This window comes from Sciurus carolinensis, chromosome 16 (genome assembly GCF_902686445.1).
Source record: "Sciurus carolinensis chromosome 16, mSciCar1.2, whole genome shotgun sequence".
In the NCBI taxonomy this organism is placed as follows: Eukaryota; Metazoa; Chordata; class Mammalia; order Rodentia; family Sciuridae; genus Sciurus; species Sciurus carolinensis.
Window position 1 is genome coordinate 27,630,599 of NC_062228.1, and position 27,749 is coordinate 27,658,347.

Genomic DNA, 27,749 nt, shown 5'->3' on the forward strand with positions numbered 1-27,749 from the left:
CCCTAGCACCACATACACACACACACAAAGAATGCAAAGTCACATGGAGTTTTAAAACAGAAAGTCAAGAAACCCTGAGGTGGCCTGCTGCAGGCCAAGCCTTTCAGCCTCCCTGGCATACTCAATGTGCCCTTTCCGTGAGTGCTTCTAGGTGGGAAAGCTTAAGCAGCTCTAGGAGCGGGAAGAGCTGGCCTTTCTCCCACCCCCAGACACTCACTGGACACCTGCCATCTACCAACTAAGGCTTCAGGCACTCGGGAAATTAGATACAGTTGAATTTCTGGGCTTTGCATTTTTATTACTATATTTTTTAATCTGTAAAATGAAGATAAATGAAAATTACCCCACTGGGTTATTGTGATGATCAAATTCTATCCCTCCATCCATACCCATCTATCCATCCATCTAGCCTAGAACAGCGTCTGTGAGTCAGTCAATTACTTATACTTCCTGGCCTACGACCATGGGCAAAGCCAACAACGGTTCCAACAAAGCAGGTATTCCTCAGAAGGATGCTACATCTACCCTCCAAATCCTCCTTTTAAGCATTAGTGTCACTTTTCTTTTCTCTTCCATTACAAAGTTTTACTAAGTAGCATTAGGTTAGAGAAAGAATCAGTTCATTCAATTAGCAAATACTTATTAAGCTCCTATTATGTGCCAGGCATCTAGCAGACAACAATAGATAATCCCTGCCTTCATGGAGTACACATGGAGTAAGACAGCTGGTGAACAGGAAAACAAATACATTAACACATCAGGTAGCACAAGGTTTTTTTTTGTTTTGTTTTTTTGGTATCAGAGATTGAACTTAGAGGTACTTAACCACTGAACCACATCCCCAGGCCTTTTTATTTTTTATGAGACAGGCTCTCCCCAAGTTGCTTAGGGCCTCCATGAGTTGCTGAGGCTGGCCTTGAATGTGAGATCCTCTTGCCTCAAGCCTCCAGAGCCACTGGGATTACAGGCATTTGCCATCACAATGCCCCACAACACTAAGTACCTTTACAAAATAAGAAGGTTAAGGAAGGAGTGGTAATTTATGTAAGGTGGCCTGAAAGACCCAAGAAAGTGCCCTTTCCATGGACCTGAAGGAGGTGAAGCAGTGAAATGAGATATGCCCACAGCATGCTGCACATCTGGCAGCAGAACTAAAACTCAGAACCAAGTTTCCTGGCCACCAGTGCTCCTCCCACTGCACTGGTGCTCAATTCCAGCAGGCTTAACTTGGGGGATATGCCACCATGACCCATGGCTCATGGAAGAAAATATTACATTCTCAGTTACTAGTAGGAATTACTAGTTACCAGTAATTATTAGTTCCTAGTAATTTTTAGTTAACTTTCATATTTTTCTGTTGTCCTTATGCCTTTTAATATACGTAATCTAAAGACAGACAGATAGAAGTTCAAACATCTGGCAAGCCTGCTGCTCTCTAGGCATGTCTCCACCTGTTCTAGGCAGCCCGGTTGGGGCCCTGACTAAGCCTGGGGAAAACTTTCCCTCTGGCTGCTCTTTGAACACATGAATTGTCCAGATGAGGCAGGCCGGCCTCCCGTGGCTCTGGAAAGCACCATGAGCCGGGAAGCAGTGCTCAGGGCCTCCTGTCACGCCAACTCTGCAGTGAGACCTTCCTGTCAACCCTGCTATGCCACTTCAGGTTACTAAATCTCAATACTGCCAGGCAGGGAATAAAGGCCTCCTGCTGCAAGGCAGCCAGGCAGATGCTACCACCAGAGAGGGCTATGTGTTCCTCTCAGACTACTTGAGGGTACCATTTCACTGGGCTCCAGCCACGCTGGATGATACTGAAGTGCACCACTAAGTTAGTCATGTCACCAGGAAGAAAGTCAGGCCACAAGGCTGCAGACAGACAACGCCTCCAGGCCTCATTATGTTAGCAAAATAATTACAATAGCACAGCCAGGAAAGGTGGGAGAGTTTGAGATTTTACTAAGTTGAGAAGACCACAGTTCTTACCGTGGCAGTTCTTACACGATGGTTTCAGTAGCTGGCACTGGTCAGGAAGGGAGCAGCAGAGAGCATAAAGTGGACATGTCCCACAACCCAGCGATAGGCTCAGGCCTGGGGACGGGATGGGAGTCATACCCTCACACCCTGTAGTGCAAGGAACAAGCCAGGCACAACCTGCAGAGGGCCACCAAGCCTTGGTTCCTTAAAGCAAGGGACACTGCAATGCCTTCGGGCCAAGAAAGAAACACGTGTGTGAAGTTGGCAGGTGGTGAGACAGCGGGAGTGGAGGACCTGTGTGTGGCCGTGAGAGAACACACACTTGCCTCACAGTTACATTTCCTTCTTGTTTTTTTTTTTTTAAAGCACTGTATGGGATAATAAAACAAAATGAAACAAACAACAGCTCCCCCTCTCATTTTGCTTTCCATTCCCTTCCCAAACAGCCACACAGCTCATCTGAGGTGGACAGTGATCTTTGGGTAACTGTTCTAATATCTCTGGTCTGATCTGAAAGCTTCCTAAAGACCCACTTTAAAATTCCAAATAAGTGGCATGGAGCTGAGGATGGATGGTTTTCCAGGGGCCAGTGTGTATGCTGGTTAGGCTCTTGGGGGAGTTAGGCTCAACCAAGTTCAAACTAGCTCTGTCACTTGGGATTGCACAACCTTCCTTAGATGCCTTAGCCCCTTTCATTTTCAGTTTATTATTCTACAAATGGAGAAGAATTCACCAAACTCACAGTTATTGAAAGGATTAGCATTTAAATAAGATAAAGTATGCAAGGGCCCAGAAGTTATCAAGTAGGTATTGACTAAGTAGAATCTATGCATTTGAAAAGTCACCTGGGCAGAACAGACCTGTTTCCACCATCCCATCCTTCTCCTTTCCACCTCTGGCCTCGTGCCCCTCAGTGGATGGCTCACCGTCCATCCAGGTACTCCGACCCAAGGCCTGGTGATGTTCTTTAATTCTGGCTTCTTCATCCTTCACAGCCTCGACCCAGCGCTTGCTGGAGCTGGCAGGGATGGCTCATGAGAGCTAACTGCACATGGTTCACTGACAGAGAGGCAGCTTGAAATCTGCCGTGGCAGGACTATTATGCCACAGAACTGGCCAACTAAAACAAGGGTGTACCTCCTACCCACAGCTGTTTATAAGCACACCACCATCCTAATCCTAAGTAGGTCCTATTAGGTTCTACTTCCAAATATTACCTGATTCCAGTAATTTCCCAGTCCACTGCTATGACTCTGGTCCCAGTTACGACCATCTCTCACCCAAATGAAAGACTGGGATGGCTTCCTCCCTGGTCTCCTGCTTTATCTCTTGACTTTCCATAGTCCATCCTTCACACAGCGGCCAGAGGAGCTTTCAGAGTGTAAACCAGAGCCTGTCACTCTCCTGACTCCTTGTACTGACTTCCCGACTTACAGTTTAGATCTGGAATGTCTCCCAGGGTCTCTGGTGTGGAAGGCTTGCTCTCCAGTGCAGCAGTGTTCAGAAGAGTGTAGCTTGGGGAAGTACTGGATCATGAGAGCTCTGACCTCATCAATGGATCAATCCACTGATCGGTTCATAATTGGTCTACTGAGAATTGGTGGAAACTGTGGGAGGTGGGGCCTAACTGGAGGAAGTAGGTCACTGGAGATGTCCCCTGGAAGGGGTATATATATCTTGAAACCTGCTCCTCCTCTGCCCCTGTTGCCTGACCACATGAGGCGATCAGCTTAGTTCTGCCATGTCCCTTCCACCATGATGTATGCCTTTCACCACAGGCCCAGAAACAATGGAGCTGAAACCTCTGAAACTGTGAGCCAAAATAAATCTTTCCTCCTCTAAGGTACTTCTTTTCTTTTGTCACAGTGACAGAAAGCTGACACTCAGAAAACCCCTTGAATGCCCTTCCTCCACAGCAGCCTCTTCTCAGAGCCCAGCAGCCTGGCAGTCTTCCTGTCTCTAGGCCATTACAAGCTCACCACTGTCTGTCTTTGCACTTCTGTTCCTTCTGTTTGGAAAGTTCTTTACCCAGATCTTTGCCTGGCTGCCTTCTCCTCATTTGAGCATTGGCTCAGATCTCCTTCCTTAAGGGAGCTTTGTTTCCCTTAGCTAAAGTAGTTGCCCATCTACCCTCGATCACATTTCCCTATTTTATTCTTTTCATGGCATTCTGCACCTGTAATGATCCTGTTTAGCTAACTACTTGTGTGTTGGCCTGTCTTCCTGAACCGGAATGTCAGCTTCCTGAGGGAGCTGTATCTCTCATGCCCAAGATAGCACACAGCAGACATGCAGTAAGGATTACTGTTTTGCCCAGGAAGGGGGCTATGATTACTATGCCACTGCTTCACTCATCTTCTATCTGCTGGAATGAACTCCATCCTCCCACCAGACATCAGAGAAGATGGCTCCAGTCTCAACAGATCTGGACAGGTGCACACATGCAGATGTTGACCTGACAGCAAAAACCAAGCTCAGATTCAACTCACTCGAGCCCAAATAATTCCTGCTAGCACCCTCTGAATAACCAGAGCCACCACCTCCCAACCTCCATTTCCTCATTTGCAAAACTGGACAAACTACACTTGACTCCTGGGGTTAGTGCAAATCAAAGTAAGCAATGCATAAACATGCCAAGCCCTACGGCTGGCGTACTGCAGGGGCACACGTTAGTTTCCCTTTCAGGTACCACTCATATATATTCCACTCCTCCAACAAGTTACCTGGCACCCCTGACATTGGGACCCTTGGCATTTCTTGTCTAGGGAAGAGCTGTGTCAGCTTTTGCTCAACACTTCTCCAACAGACATGGGAGCAAAGCCTGGATTCCAGTGAGAGCCTGGACCGCCCACATCCTGCTCTACACAGACAGAATGGCTTTGCCTGCGGCTGCTGCGTGTCAGGAACGGCCTGGCACTGCCTCAGGGGCCAGAGACACTGGGCACCACCCGGTCCTGCGTTAGCTGGCTCCCACGGAGATGGGGTACTACCAGCTGTCCAGAAGATATCACTGGCGGCCAAGCTGTGTTGGGCTTCAGCAGAGCCAGGAAGCCCTCAGGACAACAGCATAAAACTATAGGCTAATGTGAATGTTCTCAAACCAATTTTCTAAAGGGACTGAAAATCAGGGCCCTAAAGGTGCCCAAATGAACTACAGATAGGAAAACTGAGATGTAAGGAACCCATTGGTCCTAAGTCCCATAAACCTGTAAGCATATATGGGCAGGCTAAAAACCCAAGTCCCTGCGGGTCCTGTCAAAGCAGAGGGGGTTGATTAATACAGGCATGAGTGGGCTACAGGCCTCTGGTGGCTGTCGTGCTAGGAGCTGCTTCCAGAGATCTCCAGGAGCCTTGGGATAAGCTACAGATAGCCCTGCCAAAGGCTGCCTCTAGGAAGAAAGGGTGGGGCCCTCTCTTCCACGTGAGCTCTTTTCTCTGAGGCTGTACCAAGAGCTGGTGCCCGAGCCAATGCCACTTCCCCACTGGACTGGCCTCTGGTTTGGCTTATACCACAGGGTCTGGAAACTTCAACAAGTGGATATAGCCTGGTGCAGAAGACATGCTGGTCAGAGAGGCAATGGCCATATGCTGGGGCTGTGCCATTACCTGTTTACTGACGGCAGTCCCTTTCCAGTGAGTCTGAGATTTCTGCAAGTAAAAAGGAGAGGCTTGAACTGGTGACCTCTCCTGAAAGGCCCTCCACCTTTGACATTCTCTGAGTCTTGTGGCACTCATACAAGTCATTTACTCTTTCTACTTCCGGGTCATTCATTCATTCATTTACTGAGCATCTTGTCTGGGCCAGGCACGTGGTAGGTACTACAGGGGACAAAAGAGATGGATCTAAAGCAGAATTTTCTCTCAAGGAGTTTTGAATCTTACTCTTTGGGCAACCTAACTGACATCCCTCAGTACCCCTTTCTTCAGAGAGAACAACCCCCATTAACACACACCAGAAGCTGTGCTTCACCTTCCATCCTCACAATCCAAAGGTGGGGACCATGTTCTCCCACTCACAAAACCAAGAATTCAAGCACACTTCCCCAGATTGCTGTGATGAGCACAACAGGGACCTCCTAAAGATGTCCACACCCTAATCCCTGGAACCTTAGATGGCAAAGGGGATTTTGATGTCATTAAGGTTATGAGATGTGGAGATTATCCTGGATTATCTGGGAGGGTGCAATTTAATCGCATGAGTCCTTAAAAGCAGAAAACCTTTCCTGGCTTAGTCATGTGGGCAGGGAAGGTGACACCAGGAGAAGTATCAGAGAGGGAGAACTGAGAATGAACCCACTGGTCACTGCTGGCTTTTGAGATGGAGGAAGCAGGGGGTAAAGCAAGGAACGCAGCAGCCACCTCTAGAAGTTGGAAACAGCCCTGAGTTTGCAGCCAGAAGGAAAGGGGAGTCCTACCATGGCAAGGAATTCAATTCCATCAACAACCTCAAGCAGCAGGGAACAGATTCTCCCTCTAGGGGCCCCAGAAAGGAATACAGCCTGCTGGCACCCTCGATTTTAGTCTGGTGAGACCTGTACCAGAACTTCGATCAACAGTATCGTAAGAAAATAAATTTGTGTTATTCGAAACCACAAACTATGGTAATTTGAAGTAAAGAGCTGCATGAGCAGAAGGTGTGGGAGCTGGAGGCTGGCGGGATTCTGCAGAGGGCCTTTATGCACCAGCAGATCCTCAGCCTGTGCAGAGTGTGAGGTGCACCCAGCCTCCACGGCTGATACGGTCAGCACTCAAAACTGCTAGCCATTACTCAGCCTCATCATCAACTGGCTGCAGAGTTGCACCCCAGTGTTTCCCCATGTGTTTCAATACCGGCACTGAACCACATGCCCTCCGAGGATCTGCCTCTCAGTTTCTCCTTGGCTCACTCCATTTCTGCATTTCTGTGCACATACCCCTAAGATGGAAGCTCGCACTGTCAGGTAAGCCTCCAGCCTCAGCAGGGCTCATGGAATTTCCCACACCTGGTGAGCACACGTGAAGGGGATAAGATCTCATGGGGAAAGACGGTATGCCCTTTTTTGAGGAAGTTGCCAATACAGGGGACCATGGGACCCAGGATTTGGGGAGAGAGGGGACAGTTCAGTTTAGGTCATGCCATCACCCTGTCTGTACAGGGACAGACGCCAGGTCCATTTGGGGTGTGCACTTAGGACACCTGTAGGCAGGTAGCTGGCTATCACCTATGGTAACAATCTTGGAGTTCTAGGATTTATGCGAAGCAGGGATGGGGGCTTCTCTACCAACCTTATGAGTCTATTGCAGAAATGATGAAAAAGATGAAAAAGGACTGCACTTTGCAAACCGAGGTGGCTGCCTCACTTGCCCTCCAGAGCTGTGAGCATACTGCTGCTCCCTCCTCCCTCCCACTGACATGCTCTGTTCTTAATAAGGCTCCCATAAAGATCTCTCCTGCGAGATAATCATAGACTCTCAGGGGCATGCCACTCTTAGCTGTCAGCATCATTTGGGAAGACCTTATAAAGGCTTTCTAGACCTTCCGTTCATCTCAAGTTGAGCTCTCTTAAACACCCTGTTACATCCCTTTGCAAAACTTCTGTGCTTGACTCCAAGTTCTTTTCCTAAGTCTCCCCAACATTCCACCTGGCCTCCTGCCATCTCCCCTGACAAAACTAGAGCCCTTGGATCCAATGACCACATTCTCTCCAAGCACCATGGCTGACTCTGGGGCTGGTCCCTCTTCCCTCTGCTTCTGTTTCCTTCCCATCCTAGAATGAAAAATCAGAGATCACAAGACACTGGCACATGTACAATTCTGACTGCTGAAACAATGATGATAATGACAACAAAATCCCTCCTGTGCTCCCATCCTTTGTTCACTGTGGTGACATGCCCTTGGAGAATTAACAACTGTTCTCAAAGAACAGGACTGAAATTGCATCATCTTGTTCAGGGTTTCTCAATCTGTAGTCCACGACCATCTGAGGCAGGGTATGGCAGGTCCCCAGACTATCTTTGGGAGTCCACTCACCCAAATCATCTTAGTTTGTTGTGCTGCTATAAGAAAATACCTGAGACTGTGCATTTTATAAGGAATAAGAGATTTATTTTTTCCACACTTCTGGAGACTGAGAAAATCAAGGTGCCAACATTCGGTGTCTGGTGAGGGTCTTATTGCTATAGGCAATACCCACCTGCCTGCAGAAGGCAGAAGGGCAAAAAGGAGGAAAAGGGGCAAAAAGGGTGAAGCTATTCCCTACGGCTTTTTATTAAAGTGCTAGTCCCATTCAAAGGGTGGAGACCTCAAGGCCTAGTCACCTCCTCAAGACCCCACCTGTTCATACTGTTGCACTGGGGTTTCAACAGGAATTCTGGAGGAACGAGCATTTATACCATGCAACCCTCATATGCAAACATTTGCTGTTTCATATTTAAAAAAGGATTTTTTTTCTAGAGTTTCTTCATAGTTTCCATCAATTTCTCCAAAGGGATTTTGTGACTAAAAGACATGAAGAACCTTAGAGGGGATGGGTGGGGGGAAGGAAAGATAATAGAATGAGACAAACATCATTACCCCTTTGTACACGTATGATTAGGCAAACGGTGTGACTCTACTTCATGTACAATCAGAGAAACGAAAGTTGTACTCCGTTTGTGTACGATGACTTAAAATAAAAATATAAAATAAATAAATAAAAAATGAAGCATCTTAGGTCTAGGCACTAAACTTCTCCAGGAGGCTGTCAACACTGGTAGGAAAAAGACTAAGAGTGATTCTGCTCTGAAAGCCTAGAACTTATGGAACCCAGCTACCATAGGCTCTTAGTAAATGAGTCTTCCAAGAATGACTTCTGAAAGAGTCTTCCAAGGCAAGTTTCCATGGGGGGAGGAAGGAGAGCCTGGAGGAGGTGAGGTGATTTGCAGGCAGGTGGATATGATAACAGACCCCTCGGCAGGGACTCAGGAGGTTTGGTTCCTTGTCCCAGATCTGCCTCTAACCTCAGTTTCTTCACCTGCAAAATGAGGCCAAAAGACATCCTTTCTGCCTGGTTGTCTGAGGAGCTGTGGAAAAACCTCACAAAAATACTATGTGTGGAGGAGCTCTTAGTGACTCTCCCCAGCTGCTGCCCTTTCTGTTGTGGGTTCCACTCTTTCAGTTCCTCAGCACCAGCGGCTGATATTATCTAATTTTTCTCTGCTTTTTTGGACTTTAGTACTGACCTAGGCCCTCTCTAGTCCCTGGCATTCCAATTCTTAAGACCTTGGGGGACTGAGCACCAGGACCTCAAGTCACAAACACAAGCATGGGGCCAGATCCCTGCTGCCCTGCACTACATACACAAGCCCTGGGACTCCTTTCTCAAGGGCTGTTTTGTGGGTGAGGGTTTCAGGAATCTCCCAGAGAACGGAAGATTCTCCGTGGAGGTCCTCATGGAGGACCTCATGGCCTTCACGGAGGTGGGAGCCATGAAGGAGACACATGAAAAGCCAAACACAGCAACAGACAAGGGCCTGCCTTAAGAGTCAAGAGGCGGGTTTGGGTCCTGACCTCTGGTTCGATGTGTGACCTAGGAGGGCGAATTAGGTTTTCCTCTGTGTACTCGTGTCTCTGTCTGAACGATGAGGTGTACGACAGGGAGAGACACAAGTCTTCCAAGAAGCCTGGTTTTCTGGAAGGCATGCAGTCGTGATGATCTGACAAACTGAGGTGCCCTCGAGAAGTCCTCTGCTATGAGAAAGCGTGAGCAATGACAGATTTGATGGGGTGCCTGAGATCTCCAAGCCTGGCAGGCTTCTCAGCCACTCTGAGCTGGGGTCTTGCCAGAGAGGGGAGGACTAGGTGAGTACTCACTGTCAGGTCTCTGGAGCTAAAGGAAGGCAGCAAAGGGCTAACAAGAGCAGACTCAAACCCCAGGTGGTGATTTCAACCCAAGACACAATGGGATGGAAAAGGCATGGCAAGGACACTGGTGTGCTCCCTGGCACACTAACTCTCTCTCCATTGGCCACTGAGTCCTTGGCACTGGGTGTACACACATGCCCCAATGCTGCTCCTTGGATGCAGTGGCCTCTCTCTGTGGTGGGTCAGCTCAGAGGTGTGGTCAGAGGGTAGAGCTAGGAACAGCTCCTTCTAACTTTCCCTCAATGCAGCATTGTTCACAATTGTGAAACTGTGTGGGTACATGCCCACAATGAAAAAGTAATAGAAGTTGTTGTGTAAAGCAAGGGTCGGACTGCTTAATGTGCAAATAAGATAAGAGTGGTCCTTGGGCATGGGTTGTAAAGTGTCACCTATGCTGAGGCCTGAATTCTGAGTAGGAGTTGGCCAAGCAAAAACAGGCTATAAGGTTCCAGGGAGGGCATGGTAAGGACAAAGGCCCAGAGGCAAGGGAGAGCATGTTCAGTGTGTTACAGCACCAAAGGCAGACTGGCGTGGCTCAAGCTCAGAAGGCGACCACACAACTGGCAGAGGCAGAGGTAGAGAGCTAGGGGACAGATAGTACAGGGCCTTGCAGCTGTCCTAGAGAGTCAGGCAGCAGGTTGCTATTGAGATGTCTCGGAGCAGAGAAAATGCCCGTAAGCGCTGGCCCCATGGGACCAGGTATCTGGGAGATGGTGTGCTTGGGCCCTTTGTTCACCAGGTCTCATCATCTCTCATTTTATGGGAGGATTATCCATTGAAAACCTCTCTTGCCAAGCCCACTGCAGCAGAGCTCATGCTTGAAGTCTGTTTGCTTCACTGTCACCTGATCTCCTACTTCCTCCCTATATGTCACACCAAAGACTGCAAGAACCAAAAGACTGGTGGTCCACTCTCACCTGACAGGAAAGGCATTTGAGGCCTAGATACAAATCACCTCTTCATTCAGGAAGGTGTGAGCCAGACAGACATCAAGCTTGTGGATAGAACAGCTCTACTCAATACAAGGAGACACCTTTCCATCTCTAGCGAAGAGCAGGGTGGAAATGAAGAGGGACACTAGGGTGGGACATCTGAGGATTTCCTGGCCCACTTAGAGTTAGGCACAGCCTCATAATTATTTTTGCAATTGCTAGAATATGAGAATTACAGAAACAATTGGATCAAATTCTAAGTCCAACAGAACTGATTTCAGATTATAAATTTTAGATTACAAAAAACTAGAGGACAGAATCAACACTTAATTCTAATGACAAGGGTCTCTTGCTACTTTAGCACAGAAATACGTCAGCTACATGTGATTTTTTTTTTTTTTTTAGAATAGAGATTCATAATAGAAAGATGCAGAGGCTCAACTGGTATAACCAGCATCCTGAAGTTAATATGCACACTACCTCGCTGCAAGCTTCTAGCTAAATCTGGTGTCCTGTTAAAAATGACTATGCGGCAATCACCTTGAATTGAATAAGAATACCCAGTCTGTCACTTTTGTGCTGAATTGTAAATCAGAGAGCTCACGATTGATGCTGCAGCAAAACTCTAAAGGCAAGGACATGTCACAGGGGGCCTTTTATTTATGAGGTAAACTCAAAAGATTAAAGATTTCAGCCTGCAAGAGTTTACCAAATACAGCAAATAATCAGTCTCAAGTCAAAACTGGTGGTGAATACAGTCAGCACATGAAAGAGTTATATTCCAATGAGACCTGCTCAGTTTTCTTGTTTCAGCCTAATAAAGATGTCCTCTGAAGGCCTAGGGGACAGACTTGCCCATCACAATATTAGCTGTATTAATTGATCCCTGATCCAAGTGCTTTACCTGGATTAACTCATCTAATCCTTAGTACAATCCTGTGGGGTAAGTACTGTTATTATTTCCATTTTATAACCGAGGAAACTGAGGCACAAAAGGATTAAACAAATAGCTGGCCAAGATCATAGAGTTATTAAGAGGAAGGGCCAGAGTCAATGAACCCAGGCAAACTTCCTCCAGAACCTTCACACTGAGCCTCTAGGCTTTAAGTCCCTCCAAATGTTGGTGCTCTCAAATAACTTATCAGTGTAATTAGCTGGGTTTGAAGATGCATCCTGTTGACAGCTTATATTTTACTGCCATCTAAGACTTGCACATATGTTATGGTTTGGAACATGAGTTGTCCTTCAAAGTTCCTCAGTTAATGCTGCAACATTGAGAGGTGAAATGATTAGATTGTGAAAGCTATAACCTAATTGATCCATCCTAGTTTAAATGAACTGACTGGGGGTTACTGTAGGCAGGTGGGGGCATGGCTGGAGAAGGTGGGTCACTGGGGGTGAGTCCTGGAAGGGTGCATCTTCCTTGTGGCACCCCTCTTTTCCCCTCTCTGCTTCCTGGCTATAATAGCTGAGCAGTGCTCCTCCCCCACAACTCTTCCACCATGATGGTCTGCTTCACCTTGGGTCTAGAGGAATGGAGATGGCCTACCATGGATGGAACCTCTGAAACTATGAGCATAAACTTTTCCTCCTCTAAAGTGTTCTTGTCAGGGATATTGTTCACGGGGATGAAAAGCTGGCAAATACAACATCCATGGTCTCATTTGATATTCTTAGTGGCCACAAAAACCCCAAGGCACTTGAGGCAAAGAGACAAGAAGGGCCTTGAATCCAGTGCTTCATGATGCCAGGCAGTTATGTGCTGAAGAATGGGCTGTGACCACAAACTCATTGCTGGGCAGTTTGGGCCACCTCCTCCCAGGTGCAAATGTGAAGGCAAAAGGAAGTTCACAGGTGGCCGTTGCCTCATAGTTAAGCAGGGAAAACTAGGTTGGCTGGGGCATATACTTCTCTTCTGGGGGTTCCAATACCTTCCTCCACTAAGCATCCCTTCCTTCTCTCTGAAGAACTAGACTCTCCTGAGGCAGGTGGACTCAGAGGGGCATGGCTTAATTCCCCAGGCCTGCCTCTGTTGAGCAAAAAGCACTATTATTACCTTTTTGAGACATGAGATATAATTTACATATAGTAAACATATACTCTTTAGGTGTCTATCTAATGCGGTTTTATAGATGCAAAACCTGTGCAACCACTTCCTACTTCTACATGATGTCACTTTTAGATTTACTATCCTAAGAAAGACTGGGCTGAGTCTTGTAGCCCTGCCACAAACTCCTCTTTTGCTTAGAAATGATCCTAGCACCTGCTGGAAAGGGTTGGAAAGTCCAAGATCTGCAAGGAAAGGGAGCAGAGGTAGAGGTCTTGGCTGTGGAGAAAGGAGAGGGTACAGTCAGCAATGCAGTGTCCTCAACAGGAGAGGGAGTATGCCCTTCCTCTCCCTGCATACACACATGTATACTTGTGCAGATGTCTATGACACCAGCACCAGAATAAACAAAGGATCATCTTTAGGGGATCATGACAGCATATAAAAATTCTAATGGTGCATGCAAATATTAGATATAAAATCACTTGAAGAATGCAACTCAGTGAGACCCCGTCTCTAAATAAAATAGAAAAATAGGGCTGGGGAGGTGGCTCAGTGGTTGAGTGCCCCTGAGTTCAATCCCTGGTATCCACCTCCCCACCCCCCCAAAAAAGAATGAGAGCCCAGAAGAATGTCCTACAGGGCAGCCAAGACTTGAGCAGGCCTGTGGAGACCAGCTCTACAGAAAAGGAGAGAGGACTCATGCCTCAGCACCAGCAGCTGTGGAGGCAGGGCTGTGTGCAGGTGCAAGAAGAGGGCATCCTAAGTTGAGAACAGTGGTGCACACCTGTAATCCCAGCAACTTGGGAGGCTGAGGCAGGAGGATCATGAGTTCAAAGCCAACCTCAGAACTTGGTGAGGACCTAAGCAACTCAGCAAGACCCTGTCTCTAAATAAAATATAAAAAGGGCTGGGGATGTGGTTCAGTGGTTAAGAAGCCCTGGGTTAAAAAAAAAAAAAAAAAAAAAGCACATCCTATAGAGTGGGAGACAGAGACAGCTCAGGATCAGTGTGATAGGCTAACTACGGCATGTCCTCAAAGTCAAGGAGAATTCCAGACCCAATGAAGAGAGGTGAAAGGAAACAACTTGCTATGGCAGTGAAGGGCAGAAATGGCCTTTCTGGATGAGAGCTGAGAAGACTCTATGCACTGGACCCAGAGAAATGGTGAGCAGGAGACGGCAATGAGGGGGTCCAGGCCAACCACAGGCAATGGGACAGACATGCCCAGTAGCAAGGGTTGGAAATGAAGTGTTGATTTACGGGGCAGCCCATGGACCTGGGGGTGGGACAGAGAGAATGTGCCTATGTCCCCACAAAGGCAGAGGAAGATGGAGAACCTCTTCTAAGACACTCTCTCATCTCTAAGAGGGCACAACTCCCTGGCAGGAAAACAGGACTCCCATTGGAGTTGAGCACTACCCAATGTCATTTGTGCCTTTTAAAAATATATCCTATTTACTTTTAATTTCAGTTTAAACCATAATTACCTATAAAATCATGATTTTGATGACTTAGGCACTTTCTGTCCTAAAACACATTCAAATAAGCATATTAACTTAAGTGTGTACTTGTATACTACTGAACATTCAGGCTACACCTGGGGAGACCTGCCCTGTGGCTCTGTCTCCCTGGGATCTGCACCTGATTGCCAAGCCAACTGGCTGAGCATGTCCCAGGCAGAGGTCATACCTGTGCTGGCACCTCATGAGGTATGGAGGCCAGTCCCATTGTCCTGGTGCAAGCCTCAGCACACATGTCTGGTGACGGTGGCACAGAGAGCAGGCAGCAGAGCCAGGGCCAATGGGGAGCCCAATGGCAAGCAGGCAGCCCCACACTCCAGTGCGTCCTCCAGACCAGCCATGACGCCAGCCCTCCCTGGGCTACGTTGCAGTTCACCCACTACATTCATGGGACGGGCTTTTCCCTCCCGTGCCCCTCCTTTGTCAGGACACACATACACACCTCCCCCAAGTAGCAGGCCTGCCCAATGTCCACCAGACAAAGTCTCTGCAAGCTGTGAGGGAGCCTTCTTCCTAATCCCAGCCTTTAGATGAGACCACATCCCAAACAACCACTTACCTCTCAGGAGCACCTATTTTTTCAGTACATTTGTGACTCCAACTATACCAACATCCTTATAGTTTGTCACACACCCCAAGCTGACTCCGTGCCCATGTGCTCCCTATTCCCTCTGCCTAGAACACTCTACCCCCATGTGTACAGGAGGTGCACCCTCACCTCCATCAACTTTTTGCTCCAATTCCATCTTCTCGGTGTGGTCTTCCCTGACCACTTTTAAAAAAGAGTAACTTCCCCTACCTGTTTCCTCTGCCACTACTTTGCTTAACTTTTCTCTGTAGCATTTATCACCAGTAAACGTACTACAGACTCTACTTGCTGGCTTACTACCTGTCTCCCTGCACTGTGATGTCAAACCACTTCATGAGGGCAGAGATTTTGGGCGTTTTGTTCAGTTTCAACATCTAAAAAACAGGATCTCTCTCTCTCTCTCTCTCTCTCTCTCTGTGCCGTGGTTGTGTGTGTGTGTGTGTGTGTGTGTGTGTGTGTGTATCAGCCAAATCTGTATTCCCTCTTCCCAGGAGAATTGTTAGTGTGGGTCTTGACAAAAAAGTAGCATCTGGGACTGTGCTGGCTTTAAGTTTCTCTGCAGGTGAGCAGACACCATGGTGCCAACCAACAGGCAGGGTTTTCTGGGGATGTTTCTGACCTGTCAGGCACCCTTACCCTGGGTGTACTGTGTCATTTTACAGGAAGGGCCCACAGGACACCTATGCACTAGAGATTCTTTGTACCAGTCTCCATGCTTGCTACAGCCAGTCCCTTGTCACTCTTCTCTGGCAGTTACTTGCCCGGAGGTTTCTGTGAATTGAAGCCCTGCCAGAAGCCAGGAAGATAATGAAGAACTCTGAGCAGCCAGAGAGCACAGAGGCTACACCCTTGCTACCACCACTTACATTTCACACACTTAGTCCCATATCACAAATGGGCAGAAAGGCGGCGCAGCCCAAGCACCAGAGCACGAGCACTCTGCTTCAGAAGTTTCACAGGTCCTCACATAGCCTCGGTGCCCTTGTCCTACATACTACTGTGAAAAAGCTGGTCATCTGGCTTTCTGAACCACTACAGACTCAGTGAACAAGAGAAGGGGAATAATGCTTGAGGTGGGAGCACTACAAGCAGCAAGCATTACAGATGATAGCAAGTGAAGAGAGGAAAATTATACAAAGCATACTGAAGCAGAGTGAATTGCGTTCCGGAACCAACCGAGGTTGGTAGGAGATGGGGGTGGTGGCAAACAGTCAGTACACCAGTTGCCCCTAGGGACACTGCTTTTTAGCACAAAGCAATAATAAGAAATGATGACTTGGGGACACTAGGGCAAGGGTTAAATACTGCTACTGCAGATAGCATTCAATTACTTTTGTAACCATATGACTATTTTCTTTTTTCAATGTCCCTTCTGATTTCTAAAACTCTCTCTGAATTGAGAAATAGTTAAAAAGAACATTTATGTTTTTAAACAGTCAATTCGACTCTCACAAGTAGCACTGTGACAGGACTTCCGGGCTGCTCTCAGTTGTTGAAGACCTTCCTCCCATCATCAAGTGCCAAGTAGCCTAGGTCTGCACACACACATTTCAGATCCAGGCTGACAGCCAGCTTGTCCCTTCCTTTTCCCCATTACTCCCCATTGTTTAACCCTGCAGTTGCATAATTTACTGTCACCCTGTGAAGGGCCAAGCGTTCCAGAGTAGGAAGCTGTCATGATGAATAGAACACTGCTGGGCTGTGTTCACAAACAGAGCGGCTCACGATTCCTGTGCGCGGCCAGCAGCAGCAAACCTCCTTGTGTGCAGGCAGCTACGACCCTCAGTAAGGTGGGGGCAGGCGGTGCTGGGAAGGCGCAACCATAAATTCCCTCTAGTCCACTGTTTAACAAAGCAGGGTCATAAAACCCAACCATTATTTTCAAGCCAGGAGCAAAAAAGCATACCCAGGGCAACTCCTAATTTGGTTCCTAGAACCTCAGAAAGTTATGAACTAATTTACTCAGTTGGGAGGGAACGTTGAGGGAGGGGGCAGGAATTCAACCCAAGAGCTGACAGTAACCAGGCCTGCATGGATCTGCAGCTGCTGCTACAGTTTTATTAGCAGAAGCCCCAAATCTGTACGGAGCTGGGGCCTGGGAGACAGCATAGTGGGAAGTGGGAGGCACAGGGGTTCTGCAGGTGTCTGGACTCCAACACAGAAGGCCTGGAGTCCCAAGTGGGAGGGACAGAGTGAGTAGGGCTCCGCCAGTCCTGAAATGTTCATTCAGTGAGGAGCCAAGGTGTGACCCTGAAAACATTTTTTTTGGGCAATGTCTTTGAATTTCACTTTCCTCATCTATAAAATGGGCATATCAAGAACCTGCCTCCAAAATGAAAGTTAAACTGATCATATAGGTGAAACATCATACTTCCTTTTCCCCACCTGGCTCCCCCAACCCTTCCTGAATACTCTCCCCTTTAGAAGTCAGGAGAAACAGGCCCACATTCATCCTTGTTCTACCAATAGCTAGCCATGGAAACTAGACAGGTCACTCCCTTCTCTGGGCCTTAGAATCTACAAATTAACTATTAGATTTATATAAAAATTAATGGCAAATGATTAATGATGAATACAGAATCAATACACAAAAAATCAACTGTATATATCCCAGCACAAAAACAAAATTCAATTCAAAAGAAGAAGCAATTATCAAGAGAATGAGAATACAAGACACAGATTAGAAGATATTTACAAGACATATCTGATAAGAACTGTTACCCACCAAATATACAAATTCTTAAAACTCAACAGTAAGAACAGCAGCAACTCAATTAAAAAGTGGGTTGAGGGCTGGGGATAAAGCTCAGTTGGTAGAGTGCTTGCCTAGCAAGCACAAGGCCCTGGGTTCAATCCCCACCACCGCAAAAAAAAAAAAAAAAAAAAAAAAAAAGTAGGCTGAAGGCCATAACAGATACCTCACGAGGAGGTACACAGATGGCAAATAAGCAAATGAAAAGATGTTCCACATTGTATGTCATTGGGGAAATGCAAATGAACAACAACAGGTACTGGTACACGAATATCTGAATGTTCAAAATCCAGGACACGGACAATAGCAAGTGCTGACAAGGATACAGAGGAACAGGCACCCTTATTCATTGCTGGTGAGAATGTAAAATGGCACAACCATTTTGGATGACATTTTGGTGGTTTCTTACAAAATTAAGTATACTATTACCAGACAATCCAGCAATTGTGTTCCTTGGTATTTATCAAAAGGAGTTCAAAATTTATGTCCACTCTAAAACCTGTATGTGGATATTTATAGCAGTTAGTAACTGCTGCTATAAACATAATTGCCAAAACTTGGAAGCAACCAAGACATTCAAACAAGTATGCAAATGAATAATACAAAAAAAAAAACAACAACAAACTATGGTACTTCCAGACGATGGAATATTATTCTGTGCTAAAAAGAAATGAGCTGTTAAGCCATGAAAAGACATTGGAGAACCTTAAATGCATTTTATTGAGTGAAAGAAAAATTTGAAAAGGTTCATACTGAACGATCACAACTATATGACATTCTGCAAAGGCAAAGCTATGGAGACAGTAAAAAGATAAGTGGTTTCCAGGGGCTGGGGAAGGGGATGAAGAGAGGATTTTTAGGACACTGAAAATTCTCTGTATGATACTATAATGATAGATGCATGTCATTATACATTTGCTCAAACCCACAGAACACGCACCCAGAGTAAGCCCTAAGGTAAACTATGTACTTTGGGTGATTATGATGTGCCAATGTTTGTTGTTCAATGTTAACAAAAGTACCCTCTGGTGAGGGATGTTGATAATGGGGGAGGCTATGTATGTGTGGGGGAAGTGAGTGGATGAGAAATCTCTGCGCCTTCCTCTTAATTCTGCCACAAGTCTAAAACTGCTCTTTAAAAAAAAAAAAGCAGTTACAAGACCATGGCAAATATCAAATGTCTAGCTAGAAAGTAACGAAAGTAATTAAAACTTCTATAGGAAAAATTATGTCTTTATTAAGAGAAATTAAGATAATCTAAGTAATGGTGAAACACAACAGGCTCATGGATCAGGAAGAGTCATGATTTAAAGACGTCAATTCTACCTAAACCTATTAGTGGATTAAAAAAATTAAAATCTTTATAGTATGGTGTGTATGAGAAAAAAACATTCTAACATTTTTATGCAAACACAAAGGGCAGAGGACAGTCAAGATACTCATGAAGAGGAAGAAGGAGAAAGATTTGCTAACTCAAACATGTAGATGGGTTGTAAAGCTGTGTTGATCCAGACAGAGCATCAGTGAAACGAAAACAGAGTTCAGTGGAACGGAAAGGAGAGCCAAGAAACAGGTCCCTGCACATATAAACACTTCACTTATGTGGCAGATGGCCCCACAGAACAGTGACTGAAAGAGTGGCCTCTTCAGTAAAGGTGCTGGGACAAATGAGTCCCATCCATCATGGGAGAAAATGAAACGAGCTGTATCCTACAGTACACATGAGCATCCATTACAGGTAAATTAAACACCTCTGCAGGAAAGGGGAAAAGTTGGAGCTTTTTGAAGAGGGTGGTAAGAAGAGGATAGCTTTTGCCACCTCAAAATAAAGAAAAACTTCTTTAAAAGGACAGAAAAGACACTAACCAAAAAGAGAAAGACTGAAAAGCATAACTACATTAAAAGGGAGAAGGTCTCTTTATCATAATATACCACTGGTAAAGTGAAAAGATGAGGTAATATTTGTAATAAAAGCAGAGAAAAGAGAACGGACTAGTATTCAGAACACATAAAGATTCCTACAAATTAATAAGAAAGGAAATCTAACTGTCCAATAAATACACCAAAAAATGCTCAGCCTCCTTGATAACCTAGAGTCTGTAAAGTAAAGGCACAATGATATACTACTACCCACTATCAGCTTGGCAAAAATGGAAATAGTCTGACAATAGAAAATATTGGCAAGGATTTGGAAGAACAGGAATTGTCTCTGCTAGTGTGAGCATAATATGGGACTGCCACTTTGGAAAACACTGGGAATTATCTGATACCACTGAAGATTCCTAGTAATCCTACTTCAAAGAGCTCTTCACAGATGCATGTGCCTCAGAACACACACAGACACTTGCGCGCACACACACACACTCGCACACATGGGTAGTAGCATCCTTCATCATTAACCAAAACTCAAAATGACTCAAAGGCACATCAATAATAGAATGGATAAATAAATTATGGTATATAACAATGAATAGTATATAGCAATTATGAGAACAATATGTGGTATATATTTGTGAACATTCACACATATTTGTGAATACACCATAGAAAAATTTAAGATACAAAAATGGATCTCATAGATTACTACATAGCAATGAAATGAGCAAACTACAGATCTACATACCACAACTTGGATAATTATTCCAAATGTAACACTGAAGGAAAGACACGAGACTTAATACCTAATAATTCCAGTGATATCAAAACCAGGTAAAACTAGACTATATGATTAGAAGTTGCACACATTGGTGGTGAACTCTAAAGAAAGGCCAGGAAACACCAAAAAACCAGTCAAGGTCATGGGGAGCGAGAAAGGAGCTGTGATCAAGAGGGATATTTAGAGAGGGTTTTGGATGCCCGCAATGTCCTACCTTTTTACCTGGTGACGGTTACTTGAGTGCTTGCTTTGTTAAACATTTTGTAAAATACAGAAGACTGGTGCACATTTTGCATGTATTTTGATCTAGGTCACAACAACAACTTATACTTTTGTTGTTGTTGATTTTAAAGCCAGTTTCACTGTTATTTCTTTCTGGAAATCTTCTCAGACCCCTTACCTAGCTAGGTGCTCCTACAGCATCCTCTACCTCCTTGGCTGTAAGAGCTCTCCTGTTCTGGAGTAGGAGTCTATTTTGGCCCACCATTACATCCTGTATCTACACAGTGTTCACCACAAGGTGATTACTCAATAAATGTTTACTAAGTAGTCCATAACTGCATTTAAGCATCGGAGTTGGTAAAAAGCAGCTAACCCTGGACTAGTCAATACACCAACATATAAGAATGTTCCGCAAGGTGTGAATCAGGAAAACGGATCTACTCGCACCATGCACAGGCTTTATCACCTTGAATAAATCACCTTTTTCCTCTGATAGTAAAAATGATACAAATAGATACTATTTAATGAATTTCCACTAAGTGCCAAGTGTTTTCAGCTGTTACCTCATTTAATCCTCACAGTGCATCCACAATGTGTTAATTTTTTGTCTCTTGTTTTTAGTGATTAGAAAACTGAGGTGCACAGAAATTGAATAATTTCCCCTAAATCACACTGATAACCAACAAATGTCAAAGTCAAGATCTCCAAAGCTCATGCTTCTTAGCTAAATGCACTTATTTTCTCCTCAGTTTCTTCATCTATAAAATGGGAATGCAGGGATGTCTGCACGGCGGGCAAGAGTGTTGCAAGACTCAAAGAAGACAATGCACCACTCCAGTGAGAGCAAAGTAATAGCACAACAAGGTCTCCCTGGGCCCACACAGAGAAAGCAGATGGTTCCTATCCACACCGAGCTTCCCAACCAGTTGTGAAGGAAAGCTATGTAAACAGGAAAACTAGGAGCACACATCAATAAACCAATTCAAGGAAACCACCAGGAACAGCATGTGATGCAGGCTCAACTGTAAGAGCAGACGTGTCCGGAAGTGCTGCTGGACTGCTCATCACCCATCTTCACACAGCAGAGGGTGGCATAAAGCTCTACTGCAATTCATTTTCTTGATTAAAAAAAATGTGTATTTTTATAAGTTAGAGTTATTGAAGTATAATTTACTCAGAATAAAATTCACCCTTTTTAGGTATACAGTTTGATAAATTTGGATGAACATATACAGTTGTGTGAAAACCAACTCCATCTCCATCTCCAACAAAAGATCCCTGTGCCTGTCAGTAGCCATTCCTCCACCCCAGGTCCTAGAAACCACTGATGTAATTTCTGCTCTAGGTTTTGCTGAGCCCAGAATGCAGAGGGATTGTTTCAACACACAGCTTGGGTCGGGCTGCTGTGTTTTGGCTCCTTGTGGCATTCCGAATGGGAGCGTGTGCCACGCCACGCCACGCCAGCAGGCCCTTCATGCTGGCTTACCTACCTCCAGTTTCCGTGGGCATCGCTTCTCTTTCTACAGTCAAGCTGACCTTGCTGTTGCTCATTCTGCCTCCAGTGACCTAATTCCTTCTCCCCTACCTCTAACCACTCTCCATTACTTAGCCCCAATTTCCTCTTTCAGAACATTATCCTGATATGAAAAGCTTTCACTTACTTATTTACTCTCTCCCTTCCCTAAAACTGGAGTGTTCTTGAGGGCAGGGAGCTTGCCTATCTCAGGGAGGACTCTAGTCCTAGAATCCCAGGAAGTGCCAAAGCCCAGCTGGTCTTCTGCTGGCATTCATAAAGTGAATGAACCTGTGCCAGAGAGGTTAGAGCATAACAAGGTCTGAGTACTGAAAATGTAAGTGAGGATTCAAATAAACAGTCGTGTATATCACATGTGGGGGAGGGGCCGGGGGAATGGCTACAGCCCAGAACCATCCTCTCCACAGCGGCTCCCACTGACCAGGCGGTGGAGGACCAGGGAGACAGGGCGGGTTTCTCCTGCCCATGATGCTGGTGCCCTCAGCCTGTCCATCTCCTAAGACATGGCCCCTCCACAATCTCAGCTCTGGCCTGCCTCAGCTGGAGCTCCCTACACAGCAGCCCAGGCTCACGGCCATCTTCTCGTGCTCATGATCCCTCTGCATTCTGGGCACAGCAAAATCACAGGGACATCCATCTTCTCCTATACCCAGGGGCTGTTGTGTCTTCATACTCTGGATTCATCCTCAGCACTCCTTCCTGTGGAAAAGCAGCACCCAATTCTTCTCGAAACCCTGACTGTGTGAAGAGACACAGTCCTACCTCAGGGGCTCCACAGCCTCCACAAAGCACACACGAGGACGCAACATGTGCTGGCGTCCACAATCCCCTGAGCCGACGTCCCAGTTTTCTTTCTCAGTTAGCACTAGAGCTCTGAAAGCTCAATTCTGTTATAGTTTATTATGTCAGCTGGGGGTGGCCAAGGGAAGAGGAGGGAATTCCTCTGTCACAAGAACATCATGTTGCTGGACAGCAGGATTTAAAGGGTGACCTCGAGACCAGGGCAGACGCTTACAGACCATTGAGTCCAGTTTCAGAATTTTATAGGCAAGGTTACTAAGTCCCAGATAAATTAAGGAAATTTGGGGGGACCCTCAAGGGACACGTGATCACAGGGACAGATGAGAACTTGTGTTTCTTGGCTCCTACTCCAGACTTCTTTCTACCATAAAATTTTCTTGAGTTTGACTTCTATCCCTTTTCCTCCACTGAAACTGCTCTTTCAAAGGCCAATGATAGCATCAATCACCAAATACGATGAGCTTTTCTCAGTCCTTATCTAACTTGGCAAAGCTCGGGCCCAGAACCCTGCTCCTTACCCAGAACTTGCTGCAGACTGTTCCCTTTCTTGGGCTTCCTCCTGCTCTTCTGACCTCTGGCCCCTTTGTCCAGCTGTAGCTTCCTGTGGGTCTGTTGAAAGTAGTCGCTCACCTCTGCTATGGTGGGCTCCTCCCCTGGGCCCTCCTCCTCCTTTCCACTTGCGCACTCTGGGACGTCGTACTCAGTCTCAAGGCCTTACCACCAAGGGCAGCTGAGCCCATTCTCCTTCCAGCTCAGATCATCCTTCTAACCACCAGAACTACCTCCCAAGCAAACTGCTCGACATTTTCAGAAAGTTATTTGCAAGGACCTAAGATTTATGCTTGTAGTTTTGCTTTCTGTGTTCCCTCTACTGTCTCTCCTGATGCTGCTATGCTCCTGAACTTGATGGCATAGCTGAACTCCATCACCTAGGTTCAAAAATGGAAGGAATATCTCCTCTGATCTACTCTCTTTTCCCCATGTTCAACTGGGGGCCATCTATTCTGTCTCCAAAATCTGCTCCCACCCATTCATCTCCTCACTGCCTTTTCTACTGATTTCCTAGTTCAGACTACACAAATTTCTCTGTGGCGTGGATTCCTTCCCCCTCCCCTTAATCAGGCTCTCCTGATGTTGCACCGTACTGAATACAAAGTACATAACCCTTAGCAAAATGATCAGGGGACCCTACAATCTAGCCCCACTCTTCCTTTCCAATCACAGCTCCTCTCTAGACACATGGGACTGTCCACTACTCCTTGAGAGGGGCCTGCGTGTTTGAGTCCTGCTTTTGTTCTTCTTGGAAGGCTTTATCTTTTCTGTCAGGATGATTCTGGACTTAAGAGAAAGAATCCCAGTCTTAAAAGTTCATAAAAAATAAGGGATTTTTGGTTCACATAACTCTCGGGTCCATAGAGCTGGCCCTGGAGAATCCAATAATATCACCCAATGTCTTTCTGGCTTCTTCTTTCCCTTCTTCCACTTCCTTCCCTGTCCCCCATCTCTCAAAGCCCCACTCTCTCTCTTGTATGATAAGCAAGCTCGCTCCTTGCAGAGAACATGGAGATGTGGAAACACGACCCTAGACAGCTCCAGGTTTCCATCATCCCAGCCCACTGAGGACCTTGCTAGGATCCCACACGAAGAGCTTTCTCACAGTGACTACAGATTTCCAGAGAAGGGATATGATTGGCCTGACTTGACTCACAAGGCCACCCCTGGGCCAATCACTGTGGTAAGGCCTGAGTCATGTACCCACTTCTATCTTTAAGCAGCAGGGGACAGTGACAGGCAGCCCCACTAAAACAGCCTGCAATGAGTAAAACATAGTTATCAGCTGAGCTCTCATTCCTCCAACTAGCTCTCTCCCAGCTTAATCCTGAGCCTTATCCAAATTAAATTTTGTTGTTGCCTCTTCTGTACCCTCACAGCTCCAATGTGTCTCCTCCAGTGGATTCTACTTTCTGAGAGTAAGAACTGGATCTCTCTGTGATCAGTTTCAGGCTTTTCCCCAAAGGTGTGACTCCAGAAAAAAAAAATTCAGTCCACAATTAGTGTGACCAACAGTTTGTTTGAGACTACTGCCTGATTCCCCTGGGACCTGACTGTTCACCAATCAATCTCCAAGCACTTAGAACAGTGCCTAATACATAACAGGTGCTAGATAAATACTGGATAAATGAATAAATAAGTGATTTGAATAGAATAAAGGTTACCAGGTTTTGGTGTGCTAGTAAATGAGCACAGCTACCTTTTAATTCTTCTCACTTCAGAGAGAAAAATAAATGCTAAGGAAGGAGCTTCGTCTTACCCTTGAGTTTCTCTACACTCTCCCTGTCCTTACGAAGCCCCATTAATCCCAGGAAGAAGATACACATTCATGTCAAGATCAAGCTGTCCATACTCAGGGGCTCTGCTACTTCTACAATTTCCTCTATACCATACCTTCAACTTCTCCCTCCATCAGGGCTTTCTCTTTACAGCTTCTCAGTGGACCCGAATCCACCCATGTTAGCCAAGAAAACAATAAAATAAAGCCCGAGCCTGGAGGGGTGGCTCACACCTGTAATCCCAGTGGCTCAGAAGGCTGAGGCAGGAGGATCACAAGTTCAAAGATGGCCTCACCAACTTAGCGAGGCCCTAAGCAACTTAGTGAGACCCTGTCTCTAAATAAAAAGGGCCTGGGAATGTGGCTTGGTGGTAAAGGACCCCGGGTTCAATTATTATGAAAAATAATAAATAAAGCTGACCTCCCTGAACCCTATGCCCCTCACCCACTACCTCTTCCCCCTTCCTTCTGGTCCATGTTTCTTTTTGAGGGTGGGTGGGGTGGGTGGGCCTCTGCTGACTTCCTCAATGCCAGACACTTCCTAACTCCCACTGCACTTGGCTCTTCTCCCACCACTCCATTGAACCACTCTCACCAAGGTCACCAGCAACCTGCCAGACCCAGTGGACACCTGCCAGTCTCCATCTTATCTGACTACTGCAGTATCTGACTCAACTAACCACTTCCTTGTCTTCTCGAAATGCTGTCCCTCCTTGACTTTCATGATGCTGCTCTGCCTTGGATTCTCTTCTCCATCTCTCAGGTCACTCCTCAGCTTCCCTCACAGGTTTTTCTCCCTGAAATACTCTGATTTCCTGAAGGTGAGGTGCGTGTGCCTGGGAGCACACGCTGGGCCTTTTCTCCCCTCTCACTTAACCTGCCAAGGTTACTACCGTCCACAGCTCCCACCGCCCACAAGCACACAGAATTCCAAACTGACTCTTGTCTGGCTGGTCCTAGCCAGATGCCTGCCAGGGATCTAGATGTGGATGATCCACAAGAAGCAGCGGATGGACTACATGAAGTCATCATTTTTCTCCCTAAGTCTTCCCTCTTCCTCTCTCCTGCATTCTTACATCTTGGGGAATGGCACAACCGTCCCAGCTGTGGCCCAAACCAGGAATCCTGGACTCATTCTTGTCTACATTCTCTAAAATTGGTCTCCTCCTCAATGCCCTTTCAAAAGATCATCAAGAAAGTTCACTTATTCCACTGTCCAAACATTGCTTGAGTTTGCCTCCTTTTCCCACCTACACTGTTAGGTTTTAATTTAGTTCTTGATCTTTCCCCACCTGGATCACAGAAGTAACTTTACATCTAGTTCCCAAACTCCAGTCCACATAGGTAATCTTTCCAAAGAATAATCGTGGCAGTCATTTTCTTGAACCTGCTGGTCTGGTGACATCTCATTGTCCTCTGAGCAAATCCAAAGTCCTTAGCATAATAAATAAGGCTGTTCATGATCTGCTTTCTGACTCATCTTTCATCCCCTTTTCTCAACGTGCCCCTCACATATTTTGCTCCAGTCAAACCAAATTACTTTACATTCCCAGCACATCCTATGCGGTGACAGATCTTAGTGCCTTTGTACACGGTCTCTGCCTAGCATTCCCATTTTCCACCTGGCTAACTACCACTAGTTTGAAGTCTCAGCCCACATGCCATTTTCTCTCCACTGACTTCCTTGAACATCTGCTTGAGAAGGTGCTCTCTGTTCTCCCACAGCACTCTGCACATACAGACATCGCCAAACTTCTTGCCCTGAATTGTGGGAGCCATTTATGTCGGTCTCTAGACTGTGGGCTCCTCAAGGGCAGGGACCGACCTTCCTCTCTACCTCCGTGACACCGTGTGAACACCCAGCAAAGCAGGGACTCATAAATGCTTATGGGTGGGTGGATGGGCGGACAGGATCCCCTACTGTCCTGTCTTTCCTAGTCTTCTCTAAGTCACCTTCCTCCATTAAAGCCAGAACTTCAGAGGCAGCTTCTCTCTGTTGCAACATGAAAATGGCCCACACTTCTGAGAAAGGAATGAAAAATGATTTCAGGAGTGGTCCAGATGATTGCTAGGGAAAACTACGATCTCCAAATCAATGTGGTATGCAATGACGACCATCCCATCACCTCCTCCAAAAGGAGTCCAGCTTGTCTCTCAGTCACTAACCTCACCCAAGGCTGGTGCCATCCCATTTACTGTTAGGCACTAGGTCCCAGACTGTCGGTTTTCTAATGCCCACACTGGTGGTGTTTGTCTAGTAAGAAGTGTTGTGGGGTACACAACAGAGAGGACATAGGTTTTAGAAGTATATAAATCACTTTCTGGATCAGCCCTGCCACTTACTAAGCTGTGTGGCCTTGAGTGAACCACTTAACCTCTCTGATCCTCACTTCCTCATCTGCAAGATAGAACTGGTGACTCTATTTCCTTATAGGCTGCTGTGAAAAAATAAATGACATTGGACTAAAAATGATTAATACAACCTATGGTCACTGAAAGTTTTTAATATTA

The 27,749-nt window shown here is 46.1% G+C and overlaps 1 protein-coding gene across 2 annotated transcripts in view; it reads right to left on the bottom strand.

Annotated features, from left to right (window-relative positions):
* Gnao1 (G protein subunit alpha o1) overlaps window positions 1-27,749 on the bottom strand; it is a 160,207-nt gene that overhangs the window by 123,602 nt on the left and 8,856 nt on the right. The window lies entirely within an intron of this gene.